General features: G+C 31.7%; 1 long non-coding RNA gene across 1 annotated transcript; it reads right to left on the reverse strand.

Moving 5' to 3' along the window:
• Window positions 1–1,699: 1,699 nt before the first annotated feature.
• On the reverse strand, window positions 1,700–2,414 carry LOC128289660 (uncharacterized). Its single transcript, XR_008279309.1, has 2 exons — window positions 2,341–2,414; window positions 1,700–1,978 (listed from the first exon to the last, which is right to left on the reverse strand). It is a non-coding gene; the product is annotated as an uncharacterized LOC128289660 (long non-coding RNA).
• Window positions 2,415–9,820: the final 7,406 nt, after the last annotated feature.

The following is a 9,820-nucleotide window of genomic DNA, read 5'->3' on the forward strand; positions in this document are numbered from 1 at the left end:
AACTAGGGAGTTGAAAGTGTCTCGACCCCTCTAAAATGAAAAATTTTTCATTTAGGCTTTTTGAAATTTTTAAAAATTTTAAAGGTAAAATTGCACTTTATCCCTTTAAAAATGGAAAATTTTTGATTTAATCATTTCAAAATTATAAAAATATATGCTATCAAAATGATAAGATTGCGTTTTTACTTACAATTTAGCGTTTAATGTTTAGTATTTTAAATTTATGGTTTAAGGTTTGTTATTTTGGGCTTGGGGTTTGTTATTTTGGGTTTAAGGTTTAGGGTATATAATTTTAGGCTTTAGGCTTTAGATTTTAGGGTTTAATGTTTAGTATTCAAGGTTTAGGGGTTATGATTGTTATTTTGGGTTTAGGGTTTAAGGTTAATGGTTTGTGGTTTAGTGTTGTCTTAGTGTTTATAGTTCTAAGGGGCTAGGGTATTAGGATTTAAGGGTTAGGGATTTTGATAAAATGATAAAATAAAATTATTTTAGGTTTTATTAAACAATAAGATTAATTTTAATAGCTTTTGCACCTTGTAATATAATTTAGGGTTTAGGGATTATGATTTTAGAGTTTAAGGTTTGGTTTCATTTTTAAGATTAATTTCGTCCACAATTATAAAATTTTACAAATTAATTTTATTTTATTTAAAAGTTTAATAATTTTATTAAAAGTTTATAAAATTATACAAAACAATTTTATTTTATTTAAAAGATTAATAAAATTAATTTACTTTTAAATAAAATAAAATAATTTAAAAGTTTATATAATTGTACAAATTAATTTTATTTTATTTAAAAGTTTAATAATTTTATTAAAATTTTATAAAATTATACAAATTAATTTTATTTTATTTAAAAGTAAATTAATTTCATTAATTTACTTTTAAATAAAATAAAATAATTTAAAAGTTTATATAATTATACAAATTAATTTTATTTTATTTAAAAGTTTAATAATTTTATTAAAAGTTTATAAATTTATACAAATTAATTTTATTTTATTTAAAAGTTTAATAAAATTAATTTACTTTTAAATAAAATAAAATTATTTAAAATTTTAATACAAATTATTTTACTTCTGTACCTTGTAAAAGGACGGCGTTTCATTAGCGGCGCTATCTAATAAACGCCGCAATAGATTAATTTTTAGCAGCGGTTGTTGAAAACTCCACAAAAGGTCATTATGTTGACCAAGACGGCGTCGTGTTGGTTTCATCAGTTTTATCCCTACCGTTATACCTAAACTCATTATTTTTCCCCCCAACAAAATTTCTCCTAATCCCTAAATTTTCCCCAACTTAATACCCCAACGATCGGAACCCTCAAATCCTCAAAAATTCTCCCGATTCAAAATTCCCAAAATCCCCAAATCGAAATCCCTTTTACTTTCGTGAAGTCCCTTTGAGGTGTTTATGAAACTGGATAGATGGGGTTATGAAGTTAAAACCTCTTCCGATTCTTGCATATCTGTTCAACGCCGACTATCACTAGGTATTATCTCCTCTCCATCTTTTACAGCAAATATTATGGGGGGTTTGTCATCATTGGGTGCTTCTGAAACAGACTTAAAAACTCTAGCAGTATAGCCAATTTTAAAATTTGAATATAATGCCTGTGTTAAATATATTATCTCTATTTAACTTGGAACATTATTAAAAACGTCAATTTCTCCTGTTCTTGATGTTTAACAAAGCAATTCTTTAATGGTTACCTTTCCCTTTTTTAACGAAGTCTAGGATAGCTTCAAGTTGGAATCGTTATTGTACAAGCCCAATTTGCGGGCCTAAATAACCTACCCAAACCCAATGGACCCTTTTCTAGCCCTAACCAAAACATACCCAAACCCACATGGCCCAAACACAAAACAGAAAAAAGAAAAATGAAGGAAAACCTAAAACCCTAGCCGTTCAGCCTTTGACCCCTGTCCCATCCACCATCGACGCCTGCAGCACCACCCCACCGCCCCAAGTTGCACCTGCAAGCATTAATAAAGAAGGGATAGAAAGTAGAAAAGGAAGGCATGTAAAACGGCTATTTAAGGCCGAATCCAAAACCATTGTAATTTCGGACATTTTTCAAATACAAAAAAGGAACATAGATTCAAGCTAAAAACAACATTATTAGCCTTCAAGAAATAAGAAAAAAGCATCCAAACAAACCCAAAGCCCTCAAGAACAGAAGCCGTAGTCCTAAGGTGGTTAGTTTTATTTTTTCTTTCCTTTTCGTTGATATTTCATGGCCAATCGATCTATTTTATACCTATATATGTGTGAATAGGCAATATATACAAAAGAAAAATAAATACATTTTAAAACAAAAAAAAAGAGAAATTTTTACCTCCGACCGCCGTGCACGGCGGAGGGCGGTGGCAGCTCGTCGGGGCCTGACCGGACTTGGACCTGCAGAGAGAGAGCAAAGAAAAGTTCAGTTTTTTTTTAAAACAAACAACAAATGGGTTTAAAAGGCTAATTTTTAACTTATATAGATATTACAAAACGACGTCGATTTGGTCGGCACCCATAAGCACCAAAACGACGCCGTTTCGCCCTACCCAATCCACGACCCGACCCGTCCGCCCGAAAGATCCGTGTGTTTTTGCAAGCATGGTCTAATTGTGTAGCACCCCAAACCCGGCCCAGAAGTTATGGCCGGATCCGGCATGCCACATCAAAAACGTAAAAAAAAATTTCCATTCTAAGTCCAGAAAATCGTACTTGATGTTCAAAAGATTAATTCATTAAGGGTTAAAGTGAATGGAAGTCGTGCACCGTGTAGGAAACCGGAAAAGAGGTGGTGAGTCCATCGGATCGCTAAGTACCAAGCTCCTTCGGATCCAATCCTAGACATGCATACCGCCATTGCCACACCTTAACGTCATGGATATTTCTAGGAAACCATTTCGATTAAGTCATTTTAGGAAAATTGATTAATTTTGGAAAATTCTTTCATTATGGAAGCTTTGCTTGTTGTCGTGTTATTTTGAAATCAATCTGTTGTTTTTGAAAACGCTACCGTAAAGCTATCCAATTTCAACAGTTAAAATAAGTAATACCTATCTTAGTAATACATATTAAAACCATCAAAAATAATTAAGCGGCCTTATTACATTTAAAACCCAAAACTTCAAACATAAATAAAAGGATGTCCAGTTCACGGAAGAAAATCAAACTTTCGAGCGGGTGGCCACTTGAATTCCCTCACGGCTCCAAGCCCACTATGGTTGGGGATTTCTGCGTGGATGAAAATAAAAGGGTGAGTTTGGGGAAACTCGGTGTGTAAGGAAAACCCATTCAAAGCCCAAGTCACTCAAGCCTATTGGGCCTAAGCCCATTCAGTAATGATGGGTAATGGACCGAGCCCTTTTAGATTACAATAAACCGGGCCTTAGTCCCTTATTCAGATAACAAGATGGCCCATAGGCCCATTTCAAAATACATGCAACATCAAGAAACATATGCAAGCCCATTTGGGAGACTACTCAACCCACCAACCACTACACTCCACCCGCACCAGCCATACACTCCATGTGAGGATAGCTCAACCCACCCAACCCAACACTCCACAGCTTGCGACCTTGCTTCTCAGATTATCGATGAACTCGAGGCAAAGCCTCCAAGACGTGGACAAGCCACTTTCATTACTTCCTCCGTCAATATCCCATCCATGCATCGATAATAACAACATGGCATGCAGTAAATAACAACAGTCAAACATGCATTTAGGTCAATTTAACCCTAGGGGTATTTCGGTAATTTATCTCCTAAGGGTAAAACTGTAAATTTTCCACTTTTAAAGGTATTTCAGTAATTTATCTATTTTAGGGTTTTTCATGCATATTCCTTCCTTTCACGTACTAACAGAATCACTACCGAGGGTTCTTACCGAATTGGGCCCGTTGGCCCGTCATTCCAATTTTGGCCCATTAAGCCCAAAAATATCGAGGGCACAGAAATCATGCACTTTGCAGTCCAAACATTGCAGCTTACCAAAAACATTAATCGATTTACCTCACGAGCATTCGCACACTCGCAAATCTACAAAATACCGGTTTTCGCATTTCGCTTTTCGACTTTTGCCGATCTAGACTAAGAAAGAGGGTGTTAGTTACACACTTTTATGACGATATCTTGACGAGATCCATACACGAACCGCCTACAATTGGATTACTAACACGTTAATCTAACTATTCAAATACAAACTACGATTAACCCCTTACGATATTCGGCCAACCACACCTACAGATCATAGTAAGCTTATAAGAAATCAATAAGCAACTCATTAACAAATTTTTGTCAATGTTTACCACATAATCATAATTTCACTGCAAGCTGTCTACCTGAGCAACAGTCACTAAATCATTTATAACTGGAGCTACGAAACTCCAAATCAAGTGCCGTTAATTTTCCCTGAAAATAGACTCATATATATTCTATCCATAAAATTTTCAGAATTTTTGGTTCACCCAATCAATACCAGATTTTTCTCAAAGTTTCCCATGTTTTACTGTTTGACTAATCTGACCACTCTTCATTACGAATCAAATTTCTCATTGTACAGAATTCAAAATATGTTCTCGTTTATTCCATTTGAAACTAGACTCATTAATCTTTAATTACATAATTTATGCAGCTTCTAACTCATCTCCCACAATTTATGGTGATTTTCCAAAGTCACGTTACTGCTGCTGTCCCAAGCAGATTTATTACCAAATCACTCTTTCACACCTAACTTGCATGCTTGTTATTTAAACATGTATATCACCAATCAATCATCACATATCTATGATTTTACTTAAGTATAATCTCCATTTCATCATTTTAAAGTACAACATGTTAGCCGATTTTTCCCTTAGCATCTAAGGCACATGCATGCTCATTTGTTTGGCTCAACTTCACCTATCTTCCATTTTTCATCAAAAGAACATGAAACAACAACCATTTCCTTCATTTTAATTCATGACTAAAAACCAAAATATGCTTCAAGAGTTAAGGTAGAATCAAGATGAACTCATGAACCTCAAAATAGAAGCAAGGTACCAAGAACTTACCTTCAATTTTCCTCCTCCTAATGACCGAATACTCAAGAGCTTTCTCCTCTCCTTTCCCTTCTCTAACTTTAGGCTATGATGAACAAAGATGGACAAAACTTTGTTCTTTTCACCCCTTTTTCTTTTAATAAAATTTCATATTTCATCCATTTAATTCTTTAATACAAAAGACATGAAATTCCCATCATGAAACATTTACCTAACCCATTATCATGGAACATTTACCTAACCCATTATCATGGAATATTTACCTAATCCATTATCATGGAACATTTACCTAACCCATTATCAATTTGTATCAATTTGTACCATAAATTATGGATATCAAGTGCTCATATTGTCTGCAACAACATGATGGCTGGCCACTTCATGTAAAATGGGAGGTTTGTCATGCAAATCATCCTATTTTGCACTCCTATTTATTTGGCCCACTTCAATTTAGCCTATAGCATTTTCAAACATTTTCACATAGGTCCTATTTCATAATTTCACTCACAAATGACAAAATTAAAGCATGAAATTTTGCCAACATTCACAGAATTCCCAAAAATTGGGGCGTTACAAATTACTTGCGCAGTCCTTCCGATTTTTACATGTTTTGCAATCAAGTTTTTAATTCTTTTAAATTAGCCCCGAGGTTTATCGCATTTTGCAAGTTGGTCTTCCCTTCAGCGACACCGTTTCAAGGGCTCGGGTAAATTGCCCTTTTGGACCTCGTATGTTATTTGCGCTTTCAAATTAGTCCCTTCTCTTTATTAGCTTTTTAAATCGGCCCCAAAACTTAATATTTGTTTCAAATTTAGTCCCTTTCTCCTATTTAATACACTTTCTATATTATTTTTACTCTTTATTATTTTAATATTATTCATTATTCTATTGTACCATTCTTGTATTATTATTTTAGCATATTTTATTATTATTTAGCCCTTTTAAATTAATACTATATAAATACATATTATATATATTCTTATAGTTGTTTTATATATTATTATTGTTCCTAATATATGTTTATGTATACATATTCAAATATTCTATTATGTACATTTTGTTATATCTATTTTACCTCTATATTATTAATATTTATTATATATCTTTAATATATATACGTATACATTTATATATTATTGTTATTATTAGTTTTGATATTATTGTTTTGTTAATACATTTGTGTCATATATACATACTTTTAATATATATTTATATATTATACTTCATATTATGCCCATGTAAATTAATATTATATCGTGTATATCATTTTATTATAGTTTTATATATTGTAAATATCATATTATGTTTTACCATGTATATACTATGTAAATATTTTAAATATTGCATTTTATTATGTATACATATACGGATACATTTTTTATATATTGCGTGTATATATATATTTTAATATTGTATTTTTATTGTTATACATATACCTTAATACTATATCATTTATATATTTTCATTTCTTATATTATCTTACGTTTATGTTTTAAACTATATCATGTATATTAATATCATGCACATCATTTGTCATTATGTTTTTTATGTATATATATTGTAAATATCATATTATTCATATTTTTATAACTATTATGTGCTTATTTCACATATGTATTCCGTATATATATTTTTAATGTTATACTTTTATTTCTATTATTACGTATATATTTTAATACCATATATATTATTATCATTCTATGCTATTATTATTTATATTATTATTTTTGTTATCATTTTCGTTATCATTGTCATTTTTATTTTGCCATGTTTTATTTATTTTTATTCGATCATTTGCCTTATGCTTGTGTTTTATGTTTTTATATTGCTAGCCTTGTTTTCATTTTTTTATAATCACTTATATCATTGTTATTGATACTGTCGCACTTATTATCGTGTATTAGCACCATGATTTGGTTTTACGTTTTACGATAAATCACATTATATTTTCCACTCAATACCTTAAAATAATTCTTTCATAAAAGCGATATTCCGTATTTGGTAATTCGAGACAATCGTGCCCTAACTTACTGGGTTTCGATTTTCCTCATTTAACCTAGATAACGGAATACACTTTTAAATTGCTATACAAGCTTTGAAAAATGCTTATTCTCGGAGATGCGAAGTGTTGTGCCCTAACTTACCGGGTATGACATTTTGTCGTCTCGAAATAAGAAATTGTTTTGAAATAAAGGCAATATTCGGTGTTTGAGAATTCGAGAAAACGTGCCCTAACTTACTGGGTTTCGATTTCTCTCGTTTACTCTAAATAATCGAATACCTTTTTAATAAAATACACAGATTTTATAGAAGGCAAGCTCGCTCTCGGAAATTCAAGATGTCGTCTCCTAACTCACTGGATGTGACATTTTATATTTTGAGACGAGAAGGTCCTTACTATTTGAGCATTTTCTTTACAAAGAGGGATCGTATTTCAATGTCTTTCAAGTTTTCAATCTTCGACACTAAGACACTAATTAATCAACTAGGTACCAATTTTGGGCGTATTGAGGGTGCTAATCCTTCCTCGTGCGTAACTGACTCCCGAACCTGTTTTCTTGATTTGCGTAGACTAAAATTGTTGTTTAAATAAATCAAACCATTTATTAAAAACAACCACTTTTACGAGGTGACCCGATCACACCTCGTCAAAAAAGGATCGGTGGCGACTCCCGTTTTTTTGTTTTCATTTTCAAAATCCAAATCGATTCCCGTCGTTTTACCGAAAAACGGTTACGACAGTTATTTTATGTTTCGGGATGTTTTCTTTTCTTTTCATTTTTTCTTTGTTGAAAGTATTTATTGTCGGTAATAGGCTGTGATGGTGTTTTAAATAGTCATAGCAAAAATCATTGTTAAATAAAGAAAATAGTATTTTAAAATGAAACAAATATATTTGAATATGAATACTTACGAAATACATATTTATATATGTAGTGCATTACTTTTAGGAGGATTTACTTGTGCAAAATTAAAATAATTTTAGATATTATATTTTAATATTTTAAAATAATAATTAAATAACCATAAAGTGTGATGTGATGAGAGTTTGATTATTGCTCAAGAAAATAAAACATATTTTATAATTAATTGTTTAGCAGTGCTCACAGTTTGATTATCACAGTATGAAAACTCTAGCAGTATAGCCAATTATATTGAGTTAAATATATTTGTTAAGCTTCATTATATTTGTTGAGGGAATAAGGAAACACTAATACTTAGTTTTTAAATATTGTCAGAGAATTTGACATTAAATAGTTTGGCAATGTTTTAATAAGTTGATATAGTTAGGTTAATGTACATTTTTTTGCTTGCAGAAAAAGTTGGATTTCACTCTAAAAGTCATTGGTGGTGACATATCAACTATTGTAGGACTTTCTAATGCTATTGAGGTTTGTGTGACTTTTGACATTGAATTATCCCTACTACTTCATTTTTTGCATCATTGTTTAAACATGGCCTTATTCGGACGAACCCCATTCGGGTACTTTCGATCTCGAGGGCTGAAAAAAATACTATTCATTTTCACCGAACTCTGCTTTGTCTACACAAAAACCAACTTTATAAATTCAGCTTAGCATCAAAGTGCGTGGAACATAAATTATATTAATTTGGGTGATAATATTAATAAAGAGAAAAACTAACCAGGCAGTTGCCATGGATCAAATTTGTTAATATCAACTTCTGGGATTATTGAAACAGGGCATGGCTTTGATTTGGCCTGGTTTTTGAGGTAAAACATGATTAATTCTTCATCTGTAGGGTGGAATCTGAAACCAGGAGGAAGGTCAGACTTGGAACTGGTGTTTCTTTCCATTTAGTTCCTTCTAATCCAAGTTAATGGGAGAGAAAAAAAAGGAGGAATGTATTAAGTTAATTAAAGCTAAAATAAATCGATAAGGATACTAGGAAGGAGGGAAAGGCAGAGGGAAAGAAGGGTGTTTAAAATGTTTACAAAGAGAAGGCTAAGGCTTTTATCTTTGAAGGATTTTTGTCGTTATTAGACTGGGGGGCTGAAATGAAATGTGTGATTGGCTGATGACTTGACTCTGTTTGTAGGCTTTTTAAGACATGAACCTCGTATCATAATCAGCTGATGATTTGACTCTGTTTGTGTGTTTTTTAAGAATGAAGGCATGCATAATGGCTGCATTTCTGCTGTCCAATTTTTGGACAGATTAAACATGTTTTTGCATGGGGAATTTCTATGTTAATGCTGTCCAAATTTAGACACATTGAAGGTGAAATTAGCTTAATAAGTTTTGTGTTGTACCATGTTAAATGCTGTGTAAAGTCTTGACAAATTGATGATAGAATGTGCATGTTGAAATGTCATGAATTGTCTTCTTAATGCTGTCCGAAACAGTTTGTGCATGGGAAGTTTCCATCATAATATCAAGTATTTAAGGTCTCTTATTTATGGCTGTCCGAAACAGCCTATATATGTTAGGTTTTCATCATTTTTAGAAGTGATTAATAAATCTTTATATTCCTGAATTAGCATCTTTTTTTTGCCCCTTTCTTTTTAGCCTTTCAATATTTTGTTTTGAAATTCCAATAGAATCAGTAATGTGTTTGTAATGTTATTGTATGGTTTTAACATTCCAGTCTTAGAATAAAGCATATCCTCTGCTCAAATCTCCTTCCATGTGCACATAGTTTCTCAATAATTGCCCCTCTTATAATGAAAGATTTAATCTACTTTTGTTCAATTGGTTCTGAACATTTGGTATTTAAAGGCCTTCATATTATCAAGTAAATTAACTTATTAGACACGCTAGT

Source organism: Gossypium arboreum, chromosome 1 (assembly GCF_025698485.1).
Source record: "Gossypium arboreum isolate Shixiya-1 chromosome 1, ASM2569848v2, whole genome shotgun sequence".
Classification (NCBI taxonomy): Eukaryota; Viridiplantae; Streptophyta; class Magnoliopsida; order Malvales; family Malvaceae; genus Gossypium; species Gossypium arboreum.